General features: G+C 33.1%; 1 protein-coding gene across 10 annotated transcripts in view; it reads right to left on the bottom strand.

Annotated features, from left to right (window-relative positions):
* PTPRK (protein tyrosine phosphatase receptor type K) overlaps positions 1-16,469 on the bottom strand; it is a 477,924-nt gene that overhangs the window by 225,322 nt on the left and 236,133 nt on the right. The window lies entirely within an intron of this gene.

Raw genomic sequence — 16,469 nt, forward strand, 5'->3', positions numbered from 1 at the left:
AATGGATTCAGGTTCTGAATATAAGACTTGAAACAATAAATTACACAGAAGAAAACATAGGAACTAATAAACTCATGGATCTTGGTCTTAAAGAGGATTTTATGAATTTGACCTCAAAGGCAAGGGAAGTAAAAGCAAAAATAAATGAGACTACATCAAACTAAAAAGCTTCTACTCAGCAAAAGAAATTGTCAATAAGATAAAGAGACAACCATCTGAATAGAAAAATATATTTGCAAGCAACATCTCCAATAAGGGCCTAATATCCAAAATATACAAAGAATTCATACGACTCAATAACAACAACAAAAAAACAAACGATCCAGTTCAAAAAAATGGGCAGAGGACCTGAACAGACACTTTTCCCTAGAGGACATTCAAATGACCAACAAATATATAAAAGGATGTTCATCATCACTAGCTATTAGGGAAATGCAAATCAAAACCAAAATGAGATACTACCTCACATCTGTTAGAATAGCTAATCAACAGGACAAGTAATAACAAATGCTGAAGAGGATGTGGAGAAAAAGGAATCCCCACACACTGCTGGTGGGACTGCACATTGGTACAGCCATTGTGGAAAACAGTAGGGAGGTTCCTCAAAAAACTAAGAATTGATCTACTATATGATCCAGCAATCCCCCCCTACTGGGTATTTATCTCAAATGCTTGAAAACTCATATCCAAAAAGATAGTTGCACATTGATGTTCATAGCAGCATTATTCACAGAGGCCAGGGTATGGAAACAACTAAAGTGTCCTACGATAGATGATTGGATAAAAAAAGCTGTGGTACATATATATAATGGAATATTACTCAGCCATAAGAAGAGATGAGAAATACTGTCATTTGTGACAATGAAGATGGATCTCGAGATAATCTGGTTAGCAAAATAAGCCAGACAGAAAAAGATGAAAACCACATGATATCACTTATATGTGAGATATAAACCTAAAAGCAACAAACAAACAGGACAAATAAACAAAGACTCATGATGACAGATTAGTGGTTACCAGAGGGTGTTGGGGTAGAGGGAGGTAGATGGCATAAAAGGGGTCAAATATGTGGTGACAGAAAGAAATCAAACTATGGACAGTGAACACACAATGTGATATATATATATATGCGCCTTACTGTTGAATTGTACACTTGAAACTTACTGAATTTCATTAACCAATGTTTGTGTGTGTGTGTGTATAAAATGAATTATTCAAAGACAGAGGTCACCAGATAGATTAGTGGTATTCCGGGTAAAAGGTACAACGAACTAGAATATAGCAATGTGTTTGGATAACTAAATAAATGTAATCTGTATGGGTACAATGTGGCTCAAAAAGAAGAGATAACATTAGAGAGGTAGGGATGGAAGACCTTGAATACCATGGGAGTAATGTCAAGAGTATATCTTTTTAATAGTTCCATATCAATAAATATTAAATAATACATTCTTATAAATAGACCACACATCTGTCTGTATAACTAATCATTATTAGTTATTTCAGTTTTGTTGTAGTCAGCATTAATTAAATTATTTTAATTTTTAGGCTTATCTTAGTTTTACTTTTTTGAAATTGTTTAAATTCCTTTGCTCTGAATAGATGATTTTAAGCATGATTACTACACCTCTGAGAAAAAGTTCATTTGTTCATTTAAATTGAGTTTTATTCTGGACAATAAATTTAGGCCTTGGTTTAAAAGAACAGTTCTTTATTAAAGAAAAAAAAAATGTTTCTCTTTTTTGTGACCTCAATTTCCCTGCTAAGTGTTGTCTTTGCCTCATTAACAAGAGCTAGAAAAAATTTCTAAGATCAGATTCCTTTACTGCTAAGGATCTAATCAGCTTTATCACTTCAACAGAGCCCTCACCTTGTAAGGCTCTTCTGTCCAGTCAGGGGAAACAAATCTCAATAGCTTAATTATGCAAAGCTTGCCTGCGCTAATGCTCAGGTCAGATCAAANTGTGCAAGCCCTAAAGAACAAAGACAACTTTATTCTTTGGTAAACTGAATTAATGCAGAGGAAGTACCTCATATAATGGAAAGCTGAATCCAAAGTCAAGAAGCCCGGGATCTAGTTGTTGGTCTGCTATCACATGTAACCCAAATAATAATTTATTTAACTGTGTCTTTGAAGCTTCATCTGGGCCATACTGGCCTTGCCTATATCACAGGTTTCTTTCGAAGACTGAAAAGTATATGTAAAATTATTATATTATATTTAAAATACCATGTAGACCAAAATATTATGGTATGAGAAAAATTCAAAAAATTTTACACTCCATTTTCTTTTAATATATCATAATATAAAAATGGTGTTGGTTCTGAAGTGTAAGCTCCAAAGTCTGATATATATATAGTCCACATTCTTTAAGTGTATCTTTAACTTATGGAAAAATATATGTAAACTGACTTATGTAACTTTAGTTTATATAAAATAAAAACCTCAGTTTCTTTTCCTGTGAAAACAAATGATCAGTACTCACCTTAGAGCTTAAAGGAAGATTAAATAGCTTAATGCACATGAACCATTTAGCACAGTTCCTGGCACACAGTAAGTGCTCTGTTAAGGGGCACCAATACATCATGAGAATAAAACATTCACAAAGGATACATATACTAAAATTAAATTTCTTCCCATTCTCTCCCTCTCTCATCAAAAACTTAACCCCGTTTCCAATTTAGAGAAAAAAAAAAAAGAGAAAGAGAAAGAGAAAGAATAAACTGGAATTTTATTCCCATAAACCTACTTAAATTTGTGTTTTTGTGATTTAAATTTTTAAACATTAAGCATTGCTAATGTAAACATCTAAGTAAATTAACACATTTGCCTTCAATGAATAAATGTACACAAATCAAAACCCATTTCCAAATATTCAGGTCCAAATGTAACAGAAAAGATTAAATGAAATCAAATTTTAACATGATAGGTTGATGAACTGGCAAAAAGTGGACAGTTTGATGAACTGGTGCTCCTCATGAAGTTGATGGATGATCTCAATAAAATGAATAACGTAGAAGAAAATGAGTTAATGTTATGGTCAGAAAGTGAGATGCTTACATGTAAAGTTAGAACACTTGTGAGATACTACAAGACCTGCTGGACCAGAGCAGCAGGTTAAAATAAGATGGGTGATTTGGGAGATAAAATAAGGAGAATGATTTCCAGAGATGAGGCAAAATAAGGAAGGTGGTTTATCGGGTTAAGGAGGTGAAAGAATGGGACTTTCCACAAATATCCTGAAGTCATCGGGATGGTGCTCGGCCTTAGGAATGGAGAGGGCAACTCTGACACCAGTACTAAGTTTATGACGAACAGAGGAAAATGACTTGGGATCCACTGGAAGGCAATGATGGAGATGATGGCAGTGTTGAAAAGAAAGAAATTCAAAGGGATGGAAGCGTTTCTTCTCCACTGACATGATCCTGAGTAACATGAGAATTAATATCTGCTCTTTTAGAGATTGTTTGGTAAGAAGTGTCTCAGGCTAGAGTCACAAACAGACAATGATTATAGTTATAGTTAATTATATTAATAAATTTTCAAAGTTTATCCCCCTATACTAAAATATAAGTTCTTTGAGGACAGTGACTGGTCTTACTCCACAAAGCATCAATGAACCTCTAGAATCCTGCAGAAAGTTGGGGCTGGAAAAGTTCCAATATTTTACAGAAATATGTAATATCAGTGAATTCTAGTTAATAGTTTTCCATAAGGGGAAGTTATGGGATAAAGTGTTTAGTTCACTTTTACCTAACTCATAAAATGTTGTTGCCATAATAAAATAACTTTTCCTTGAGAAAGTTTGAGATAATTTTTCCAAGCTAATTTAGGAATCGTGAAAATATAATTACTTCCCTTGAATAATTAATGCTATAAGAAATAAATTTCTCCTTATAGCCTCCAGAAGATCTTGTATTGAGTAAGTCAAATATCTATGTAGAAACTTCAAAATCTAGAACCTAGATTCTGTTCAAATGTAAAAATATTCTATTTTTGTTCATACTTAAAGATTAATATACACATAACTGGCAGGTGTTACAAAAGTCCGGTGTACAATTGACTGTCACTGTCACCAACTGCAGCTCGTCTCACAGGCACTGTCAATCTAGAATTTTGCTTTCTCAATAAGGATTCACTTAAAGTGTCAGAGAAAAGGAGCTTCTCCCTGTCAGACCCCTGCATGCCAGGCTGGCTTGCCTACTGACTTATGTAATAGTTGATTTCTAAGAATCTAATATGTGAAAATGCCTTTAGTAAAGGCCCTGGGGGATCTGAAACAAATGCACTCTTAACAATCCTTGCCTACTGGCTGCTTACTTGTTTATTTAGTTCCTGAAGGTGGTTAAATACCTGCAATTGCAAACGGTATATAGATAAAATTATGTAAGCAAGGGAAATACTTGTACGTTCTTTGGCTCCAAAGCTGCATGCAAGAGTAATTAGGGGATTCTAATTATATTCCATCTAAATACGGAAAGCAGTTAAGACATAAGCCCAAATTGATTTTTTTATCTATAACCCTTTCATATTGCAGATTGTCACTATCCTTAGCACCTCCATGACTTACAGATGCATAAGAATGCAAAATCAGTTATTTTCCTTAGGATTCTCTAAGATTAATTATGACCAATTTCTTAAAACTAGTCCTGTCAAGTCTTAACCATGTGACTTTGCAGTCTGAAGAGAGTAATTGGGGTTCTAGAGATTCCAAAACCACACCTTGTTACCTGAATACATACAGGCTTTCTGTACAGTCACAAGGTCTGCCACTCAACAGAAACTGCTATGGAACACCTTTCTTCCTTTCATAGACAAACGGATGGATGGACAGACGGACACACACACACACCCACACACACCCACACACAATCCTGTTAAAAAAAAAATTATAATAGTGACAAATTGATTTTAGAATGCAAATTTTATGTATAGTATAGCGAAATATTCTTGAATGTCAGTGTTACAAAAATATCTTGAGGTTTAGCATTACCAATTGACTAAATGATGAGAGCAACTGCTACAGTATCTAACACGGATAGAAATATTAGGTATAACAAGACTGCACTTATATGAAAAACAACTATAACATCCATCCAACTGCAATCCTTCTCAGGGTGATATTGTGTTTGCCTGATAAACAATAGGACATCAGTCAAGGCACACGGCAGTGTCCAGGAAAAATGGTAAAAATGCAGGACCACAGATCAAAAGAAAAAAATAAAACCTAAGAGATTTCACACTAAACTAGACTGTATAAAAGAGCAGTCCAAAGAAGGCATTTTTTCAGAAGTCTCCACACTAAAATGAATATGCAAGCATAGTACATTCCTATTCTTAAAATTAGCCCAGGGAGTTGACTATCCCTAATGTAATCACCAAAGGTATCTAGAAGATCTAAATAACAGAACTAACGATAATCACTTTTAGAATGATTTAAAATGTTTAAGCTCATAAAAAGTCCATCAGTTATTTAAATTAACTTTCATTCCTGAAATTTTGCACTTGCAAAAAAAAATTGTCAATGGTCTTTTTAATTTGAATAGACACTGACTGATGTAGATTAATATGTATAAAAACATACAACTCCATAATGTGGCTAAGAGAGACCCAGACAAATTTTTCATCGATGAAAAACTCTAACCTTGATCCAAGGATAAATAATATTCACAAACAGAATGCAAGAGAAGATCTTGCGTTTTCTGCGTGTTCTCTATATCTTTAAGATTCCTTTGGGGGAAGGGCATTCAGTGCTTTCTCAAAAGAGTTTTGATATAAGTTCTTTATGATAATGGATACACACACACACACACACACACACACACACACACATTACACACAACAACACAAAGACACATCAGTGTCAGGCAGAGCCTCAACTCTGAGTCACAGACCTCAACTCAAATCTCTGTGCTGGGGTCATTGTGAGGATTAAAAGCAACACAATTTAAGGGGTTCTCCATAAAAATCCTTCCTTTCCTGTTCTTCTCAGGGACTAATTTATCATGAGCAGTGACTTAAGACTCCAGCCCATAACAAGATAAGAAGGTAGATTCAGGTAGAACTGAAGCTGCAGACCATGAGGAAACACCTCTTAGATCTTCATACTGCAACTACTACTCTTCCTATTCCTAAATTCTAATGCAACAAAATGTTCTGAAGAATTTGACATCCACATCATTAAAGAAATCTTATATGATTCCTTCCTCATTTCAATTCAACGCCTAGTATAGTGAAACTGGCTGAGACTAGAGACTAAAGTATAATGTGCCCAACTCCCTTTAGAGGCAACCCCCATTCCAAGATATGCAGACAGACAGAGTCTAATACTATATTCCAATGCCTTTAAATATGTATTCAAAAATAAATTAAAATAGAAACTACTATTTATGACACAGACTAATTTATGTTATGAATTTGATGAAAGAGAGAAGTCAAAAAACAATTGGAAGAGAGAAATGTAACAAAAGTTAACTGAAATAATCCATAATCTAAAAATGCCACTCAAAACATTTTTCATCTTGTCTGCCCTTAGATACATAAGCAAGCAACTTACACCATAAAAGATTTGTTATAACACTGAAAGTGCAGAAGCAAAGGGTAGCAAATTCATCAGTAAAATGTCATATCTGTACCTTTACTATCATGGCTCCACCATCTGGGTTATATTTTACAGTTAGTTGTCTGATCCAAAAATAAAAGATGACTAGTTAAGGTTGCTATTTCTATCAACATGACACTGAATTACAGTACTGTTTTTCCTCACTTCTAGAGATGTGCCATTTATCTTCCTATAATACATAGGCAGACCTTTTAAATTTTAGCACCAACAGTCCAATCTTACACATAACAAAAGTAGAAAGCTTGCACAACTATATTTGAAAAAATATGCTTTCAAACTAACACAGTAAGTCTGTTCCTCACCTAATTTAAATGACTCAAGAGCTGTAATTTATAATCATGGAGCTTCATAAGGAAAATTAAATTAGCACAACCTCTATGTACCATCACACGAAATATCTACTAACATATGAAATCTACTGATAGTACACATTTACATTATAGTACTATAACCTTTTCCTCTTGAAAAAATAGCTTAGGCTTAGGGTAGGGAGAGATTTTTAGACAAAATTAGAGTAACCAGCTTGTGCATTCCTACTTGAATTTTGGGATTAAAAAAAAAATCCATGAACTTTTACCCCCCCTATTTTATTTTACAAGTAAATGGGCAAGTATAGTGATATCTTCCATTATAATGACTGAATGGTGCAAAAATAACTAGCTATTATTATATGTTAAGATGTTAGTGCTTACAATTAGTAAAAAGTCTAGTGAAAACTCACCTAGCACTACTAAAAAATGTGCACTGCATAACTATACACACACATTTACCTTGACTTTTTTCCAGGGGGAAAAAAAACTATTTGTAATCAATAAACTAAAATCATACATTTAATTCTTTGCAGAATATCAACTAAAATATTTGGTGATATATTTAATAAAATAATCATGTGTCATAAAACTGTTAAAGACACAGTCTTAAGAGTCTTTCTTGCTAAAAAATTAAGAGAAAAGAATTTGTTATCTAGAATATTCAGAGATCTGAAGTTAGCTAGTCTGAAATCTCAGTCAAAAATAGATGGAAAATTAGATCCTTTTCCATATCTTAAAGTCAATTTTTAGATGACTACTCATAAACCCTCGAGATGTCTAGCAATCAATAACAATGGGTTATCTGAGGCAGATAATTTTAGAAATTACAATTCTGAAGAGAAAAAAAAAAACCTCATAACCCTGTATAATTACAAAATTCTGAAACTATTTTAAAAAATGTGTTTGGTTCATAAACCATTTTTTTGTTACCCAGAAAATAAAAAAGGAATGGAATAAAATTGGGCTTTAAAGGTAGATGGGGAGAAATAAACTTTATTTTCATTGAGAGCAGGGGATGGAAAGAGCAGGAAAAGCCTTCATTTTATTGAATGGATTAAGCTGGAGATGAGGGAAAGTGATAGACACTGTAATGACCAAGTGCCTTCTTTAATGAAGAGAAACTAACCTAAAGCGACTGAAGAGACCTGAAAGAGCTACTGACATGAGTCTAGAAGCAGTTTATGAAAATCACAGGCCATTTCCACAGACTTCAGGAGACATTTAACCTCCATAAATTTGCACTGCTTCAACACATTGGCTTTAAAGTATCAACAAATCATATAGATGCTGATGGTTGCAAAAATACTTTAGAGAGACCAGGCCAATGGTTCTCAGCATGTGCTCCTGTCACCAGCAGTGTCAGCAAGACCTGGAGACTTGATAGACATGTAAGTACACAGCCCTCTGGGTAATTGTGATGCAGGCTAAAGTCTGAGAATTACTCAGCTAAGGTGACAGACCTTAGTTTAGAGACAATGAAACTGAGCCAGATGTCTTTGTCTTAGTACTATAGTTAGTAATAAAAGGGTTGGTTCTAAGAACCCATCTTCTTCCTTCAGTATGTTTTACTTTGCATGGAAAATCAAATCTTGTCTGGATCCATGGGTTTTCTTTTGTAGAACCAAGCTAAAATATATATATATATATATAATATATATATATATTATATATATATAATATAAATATATATATATTTAGATATTTATATTTATATTTATATACATATATATGCATGCCTATATTAAAATACTAATTATAAAAAGTTAAAACAATTGGCCACTCATTCATTAAAAATGTGTTAAGGGCCTAATATTTGGTAGATGCTAGAAAGATACACCTAATTTTAAATTCTGGTCCTCAATAAAGTCACAAAATGGCAAAAGAAATAGAGGTATTAGGAAATAAAAATAACACAGTTATTCATGATAAAGCAGAGTTAGAAAGATGAGAGTTCAGAGCAGAGAGAAAATTACTCTACCTGGAGGAAGAACAAAAGAATTCAGAGAAAATGACCTCTGAGTGATTCTTTGATCAAAGGAATCATTCTTCATTCCTCAAGCACATAGTGAGCACCCACTAAACGTTCCAGCCACCAGGGCTACGAAGATGAATAAAAAACAGAGACACATCTTCCAGGAGGTAACTACGGCTTCTGTAGAGCATTGACTACAACAGGAAAGGCGCTGGGAAGTTGTTTTCTATCTGGGAAAGCAAACGATGATTTACAAAGGAAATGATTCCAAAATAGTTTTAAGACATAAGGCAAACAAGAGGGGGCTAAAAGGTATTACAGATCAAATGATGTCTATTTGCGAAAGCAAAACAACAGAAAAATTTCTGACCTATGGCATAAGGAATTCATAGAACTTTTAGGAGTAGTTAGGAAGAACAGAACAAAGATAAGGCCTTGGAAATGGGAGGCTAGGATGGTATTATGAAGAAACTTTAATGCCAAAAGCAGAAAGTCTGCCCTTTTGAAGCATTTTACAAATGAGCTGATGTAATTAATTTGCATCTTAAAAGGAAATTGTGGTATCAACGACTAGATTGAAGGACTGAAATCTCACCAGAAGAACAAAGCATCTATTAATTAGTCAGTCAAGAAATATTTATTGTACTCTGACAGACAGACAGACAGACATATCAAATGTATAACATGAACGTAATTTCATAGAAAAAGGTCTTAAATCATATAGACCCAATTAATGGTAGTCACCTTGAGAGAGAGATAATGGAAGGGGCGAAATAATATGAAGGAGGAGTTTCACTTTTTACTTTATTGGCTTCCGGGCTGGAAACTTTATAAGTATTTATTAATGTATGAATTGTCTTATTTAGAAAATCTTAGTTAGGCCTATAGATTATATTATTCTCCGAATTAAACATTTGATGACATAGCTTCCTCAGAAATATTTTTTTAAATTCCATTCTTTAAAGAAAGAGATTGAATTTTATTCTAAATGTAGTGACATATTTCGATTATGATCTAAATAAGTGTATTATGACAACTGTGAGAAGTAGTTTGTGGGAAAGCAAAAGCCAGAAGCAGAAATAATATTAAGGAGACTACTGAGGGTGATCAAAGAAAAGATGATGGTATTAACTTTGGGGATGGCCTAGGCAATAGGAAAAATGGACTTATCTTTGCAACCCCAATATCTAGCATAGCAAGCGACATGTAATATGTTTCTCACACACAAGTCTTCAGGTAAGAAAGAAAGAAGTGAGAGCAGAAGAGAGGTCAGCCAATCAGAGGGCTGCAATGCACTGCTTTTCTAATTTTAGTTGGAGAGGTGGAACATTTTTTGTGGTGATAGCTATATAATGTCTATTTTTGAAAGCAGTTTATTAATCCCCTAAAATATTACAGACTTATAGAACTGCTATTATAACAAATTAATTTTGAAAGCAAGGTGAAAATTATTTTAAATCAAACTTCTTTCTCAATTCAACTCCAGTATTAAAACATGCTGTCACTACAGTTTCAAATGTGTTAGAAGACATTACAAAAAATATGAAGTCATAACGAATTATTCTAAATAATTCTAAGAAATAATGCTTTAATGGTTTGACATTTAATAATACTGTTCTTCACTAAAATCTGAAATAAAATAATAAAACTGATTTGCATTCTGTTAGCTTTTCCATCTCTCTTTTTAGTTATAGGCTGAGATCTCTAATCAGTTTTTTATCCTGAGCCTAGTTAGCAGTAATTTCCTTTTTACCCCACTTGATCTCTCACTTTGTCCAGCTCTAAACTTCATTTTCTATTTTATCTGCACAAATATAAATCTCATTTTGCCATTATTTTTTCTATATATCAAACCTAATGCTTAAAACAAAAGTTTCAAAATAAAAATCTTCAATTTACATTTCAACACGATAGACGATTCACTGTTTTATACCCTTTGGTGATTAAAGATGTAAAAGCAGAAATCACTACTAATAAAGTTTCTTAAATAATTTAAATGAATTTGAAATTTGAGGATAATGTTTCTTGGGGGGAGGGATGTTACAAATAACAAATAACAGTTAATTTTCCAAGGAAGTCCTTAAGATGTTTTAATCCTTAATATAGGTAAAACACTATATAGTACGTTTATAACAGGCATGTTTTTATTATACTTTCTTCATAAGATATATTATGTTACCATCTTTGAATTAGCAAAACTTTTATAATACAATCTAGCCACAAGTCTATGGTAACTAAAGAATGGATAATACAAGGGAAGCTTCAGAGTCTAGAGCAAAACCGTTCATCAGAACCGTGTGTCATATGGAAATGTTCTCTAGCCGTCCTATATGGTGGCCTGGCAACAACATATAAGCACTGAACACTTGAGATGTGGCTGGTGCAACTGAGAAAAAAAGATTCAACTGTATTTATATTTAATTAAATTTAAATAATCACATCTGGGTAGTGGCTACCTCATTGGACAGTGGAGCACTAAAATATGAATTTCAACAAATTTGGAGAATTTGGGAGGGTACTAACGATAGTGAAATCAAAAGTAAAAAGGAGCATCTGGAGTGTCGAAGTAAATTTTCCCATGAGTGATATAAATTCTGCAGAACCAAGAATGTAGTTTCTACTCTTAAGGAAAGCTTTGAGGTGACACTCACATGGTAGACTAATTAATTATTTAATGTCACCAACAACCAAAAGAGACATGAAGAAATCTAGGATTCAATTCCAGGAGTAACTCAGCCTGAGAAAATCTTTCCATATATGCAAATGACAGAAATTACCAAAGATGCTTTATTTGGATCACATAACACTACATAGTTTGCTATTATAGTCAAATATTACTTTCTAAGTCTGAATTTCATGTCAATTTTATGATCCACAACTAAACAACATGGTGAAAATAACACTGCAATGCAAAATTGTTGATGCACCATTTTTATATCCAATTTCCAACATATTTTCTCCTAGATTCAGTGTGAGACAGACTCAATTAAATTATTGAAACTAAATAAGTTCATGCACTGAAAATATGTTATAAACCATACTCTCTTGAAAGGGGATTTTTGTCTTAAGGAAATCAGATAGAGAATCTTAGTCTTATGTCAAAATACAAATATTGGTCATCAATATCAGTATCTTATCTTACAATCTCAAATTTAGGCCTTTCTTTTATAATTGCAGGAATGAATTCTTTTGAAGAGTGTTAAACTCTCCACAAGAAAAGAGAATACTAACTTCTCAAGGAAAAAAAGTTAAAGTGCTTATTTACTTAAGTTATCTTTATAAAAGATAAACCCTAAACTATCTTCAAATACCTACTTGGGCCGGGGTCCTGTGTCACCACTTACCGTATAACTGAGAACATTACATAAGCCTCGTTTCTTCATTCTCTGAAACTCAGGGCTGATTTGAAAGGGTCATATGACAACAGATGAACTTTTCCAAGATGGAGCTGGCATTCAACACATTCATTTCTTATCAGAATTCTGCTAAGAAAGGCCATGGCTTCAGTGAGGCTTCCTACACACTACAGCTAGCTAAGTCCTCCAGTCTGTTGTCAAGAAAGAGTTACATTGACTTCGCTCAGAAATCTCTTGAGTCACTCATGTTATCCCAAGGAACAGAACAATGTCCAGTTTGTCCTTATTCCTATTTCTTATATAAAGCTATTAACGACTATCTCAAACCCACCCAACCAACACACATACTCCAATCAAACTTATGAACATGATGGCAAATATGAGATGGGGGGAAAAAAAACTGCTACTTACTGAGCACATATCTGCCAAACAGCGCCTTAGGCAATTTTGAACAAATTTGCAGCCTGGACACAATAAATAAGTTATATAAGGAAAGAGATAACAAGTTATTCAGCTGGGATTTTACTGTAACTGGATTTGATCCTAAAGCTCATGCTTTTTAAAACTGTGTAACTCTTCCTCCAATATTTAGCTACTACCAATAATTCACAAAACAGCTTCTTAAGAAAAGTTTATACTAAGTAATTGACTCAACAACCCACAAGAGACCACAGTTAACAACTTATAAAATTCCCTTGTGTGGTCTTGGCACTATGGCCATATACAATCCTTGAAGCATTGAGTACAATGTTCATCTCTAGCTTAAATATTCTAAGAATAGTAAACATCTACGCACATAAGAATATACAGCAAAATTCTCAGTAGCAATAAAATATAAGTTCAAATTGGAGACTTCTGGGAGAAAAATCTGATAAGTCTTATTGAGAGAGGCATGAACAAAAGAGCTCAGGAAAAATCTATTTTCTCTATTATAACAACTTCTTGGGCTGATCTGATTTCCTAGTGATTATAAGAAAATGTACAGTTCAGGTGAAATATACTCTAAACCATCATAAAAATACCAGCATCATATTTCAGCACATGAGAAAATTCTATTATTCCTCTTTCAGCCTAATAGAATATGGGGGGAAAATGGTATAGTGGTGGTGGGGAAGACTGGAATGGAAGCACTCAGCTATTATAAAATGATCATTATGTCAAAAGAATAGATACATTTGTCTATACCTCTCCCATGCTTATGCCCTAGAGGTGTGTGATTATCTTATAATCATTGCTGTTCCTCAGAGAAACACATTTTGCTTCATGATACAATTTTTAAAAGTGAAAAATGTATTACCAGAGGAGCCTGTTAAATTGATGATGATGACTTAAATTAACCCACACTTGTCATTAAATTCCAAGAGTTATCCATTATCGAGACATACTTTTCACATTAGTGGAAACATAAAATGCAAAGAAAGTGAGAGAACTATTAATTAAAGTTTATATAAAAGAAGACAGAGCTACTAGAAATTCTTATGATTTTGGCCCTTTTTGGGGGTGGGGGGATAGGGTCCCTATTCAGAAAGACAAAGGATAAAAGACAAAAAGAAAATCATTATTCTGCAACAATCACTGTGTCCCAGTAAATAGTAAAATTGGTTTTAACAATTTATTTGTTTTGTAATATCTAAAACACAATGGTTCTAGTTAAATTGCTATATAATAACTTGATCTAATTTTAAATCAATCTTTTTCTGTAGTACTAAATGTAAACATCACTTAAAGTAAAATATTTTCAATATTTTGAACCCATTCTTAATATCTTATTTTTGCTGGCTATATGTACTCTTAAGACAAAATAAAATAATTAAAGTGTTTACTAATGAGTCTAAGAACAAACATAGAAGATTTAATATATTGCCTTGAGAAATATTTTCCAGTTTCTTTCTTTACCTTAGTAGGAAAGAGAGAACTATATTTTTAACACTCCTGAAGGGAATAATCACTAGTCTTATCACTTGTTTTCTACCAGTAAAATGTAAGTATGAGCTCTTAATGAAGATAACTTGTGAGTGTTCATCTGTTATATGATCTTCAGTCATTTCCTATACTATTACCCTCATTAAAAGAAATGATCCAGGTAAAATCATAAGCAATTAGATATCACTCTGATATCACATATAGAAAGAGAGATTACATCAATCAGTAATATCCTCGTCAAGTTATAATCAGACAGAACAATGTGATAATAAATGCTTCATATCTCACGTGCTAAGGGCTAATTAATTCTAGAAAAGTCCCAGAGGACAGGAATTTATTCTCTTTGATAAAATAAAGGAAGTTTAATAAAATGTCCTCTAAAATTCAGCTCTAAAATTTCAGTTTATCAGTTTTATAAGAAAAGTGGAATCTAATTGTCCTGCAAAAATATAACTACTTCATTCATTATACTAATTTCTTCATTATTAGACTAAGAAGTAAATTGCTTAGTTGTAACCCAACAACTACAAGTAAGTTCTGTGAACCCGTCATTAAAAATACATAGAGAAAAACTAAGTTTTCACAATTACATGTATAAGAAGTATTATGTGATATTTTAAGTAATAAAACTTACAGTGTTCTGAATGGGTAAATATCTGTGAAACAAAAATCATTACATTCCATAGGATCAATCAAGAATACATAAGTATTTAAATTGAAATAAAGGCTCAAGGGGCAATTCTTAATTTTAGTACCCAATTTTGTGCCCAGCACTGTGCAAGCCAATATAGAGAAGAGGTTAAAGTCCCATGGGTCCTGTCCTCAGTAGCAGAAAACTTATTTTAAAAATGCAGCTATCTATAATGTGTCAGGTATGGGCTATGATAGATGTAGCTACATACATCTACTGAAATGCAAACTTAATGTCAGGTGACAGAAAGGCTCAAAAGGAGGTTACATTCTAGCATGAAAAAAGAAAAGGATGTAATTAGAGAGGACTGAAAATCTGACAAAAGATTTGATTCCCCAAAACCAGTTTGCAGAATGCCGCAACTTTGGATACTGATGACCTGGGGGCCAGTTTGTCAGGAGAATGGCATGTAGAAATCTAGGTGATGATGGGAATTGAGAATGTTACCCAGATATGAAACACAATACAAGACAATGTGATTCATGGCCTGACTTTATAATGAAAAAATGAGGTGTGGCTTGGGTTGTGATGAAAATTGAGCCAGTTCTAGCTACAAAGTCAATGAGACTGATTCTGAAAACAATGTATCACCAATAGAAACAGAGATTGGGACACAGTTGGACTGTAAATATAAACAGTTCCTGTCTAAACTATTAATAGCTAAAAATAGAAAATAGCCAGGTATACTTACACAAAATCTTTCTTTATTTACTTGCATTATTCCTAGGGATAAGAACTGACAAGTGTTAAATTTGTGATAGCTGTTCTCAAGTTTCTTAAAATCATCAGCGTAATATACAGAAGGTAATATATTCCCTGAAAGCAAATTCTGGATAATGAATGTGCTGCAATTTTTCTGTGTATTATGGCAAAATCAATTTAACATTTTCCGTGTCTGCAAGAAAAGTCTTTAAACCAATTAAATTAACTTTCCCTTCTGCTGATTGTACTTGCTAGTCGATTATCCTTAACCCAGAGCAGAAAGTCCTTACTTTAGAGCCTTGATAGCTTCCTAGAAAACACATCTTATAGATAGCTGTAAAGGGGATTATGCTTTCCCACAGTAATGATGTTATAAGTTGGGTACAGTTTTTGACATCAATAAATTATAATGATGTCAACTATATATTATTAAAACAGAAGAAAATGTAATTATATTTTCATGCACAAATATAATCATTTAAAATAATACGATGATGTTTCAAGTCATCTCTTAGAATTTTAGTACGTAGGAAACCTTACAAATTATCTAAAGTGCATCATCATATTTTTTCAGATAAGAAAAAAGACACACATAACTTAAAATGGATTCCAAAAAGGTTTCAGTAAATTAAAAGCAGAAATAGAACTTTAACTGAATTCTACTAGTTCAAAAGTCAAAGTATTTAACATTCTATTATAGTTTAACTCTCAACTTTACAAATTCACACACAATGGCCATAAACAATTAGCACTGACTATAAGATGAGAGTCAATGCACTACAAAGTAAACAAACCACGTATAGGCAATTCTACCATATTCAATTCTGAGTATTTTTCACATACAGGACACATTCTAGTAATCTTAGAAACATCATTCATACATGTGTCTTT

Source organism: Pteropus medius, unplaced genomic scaffold (genome assembly GCF_902729225.1).
Source record: "Pteropus medius unplaced genomic scaffold, Ma_sr-lr_union100, whole genome shotgun sequence".
NCBI lineage: Eukaryota > Metazoa > Chordata > Mammalia > Chiroptera > Pteropodidae > Pteropus > Pteropus medius.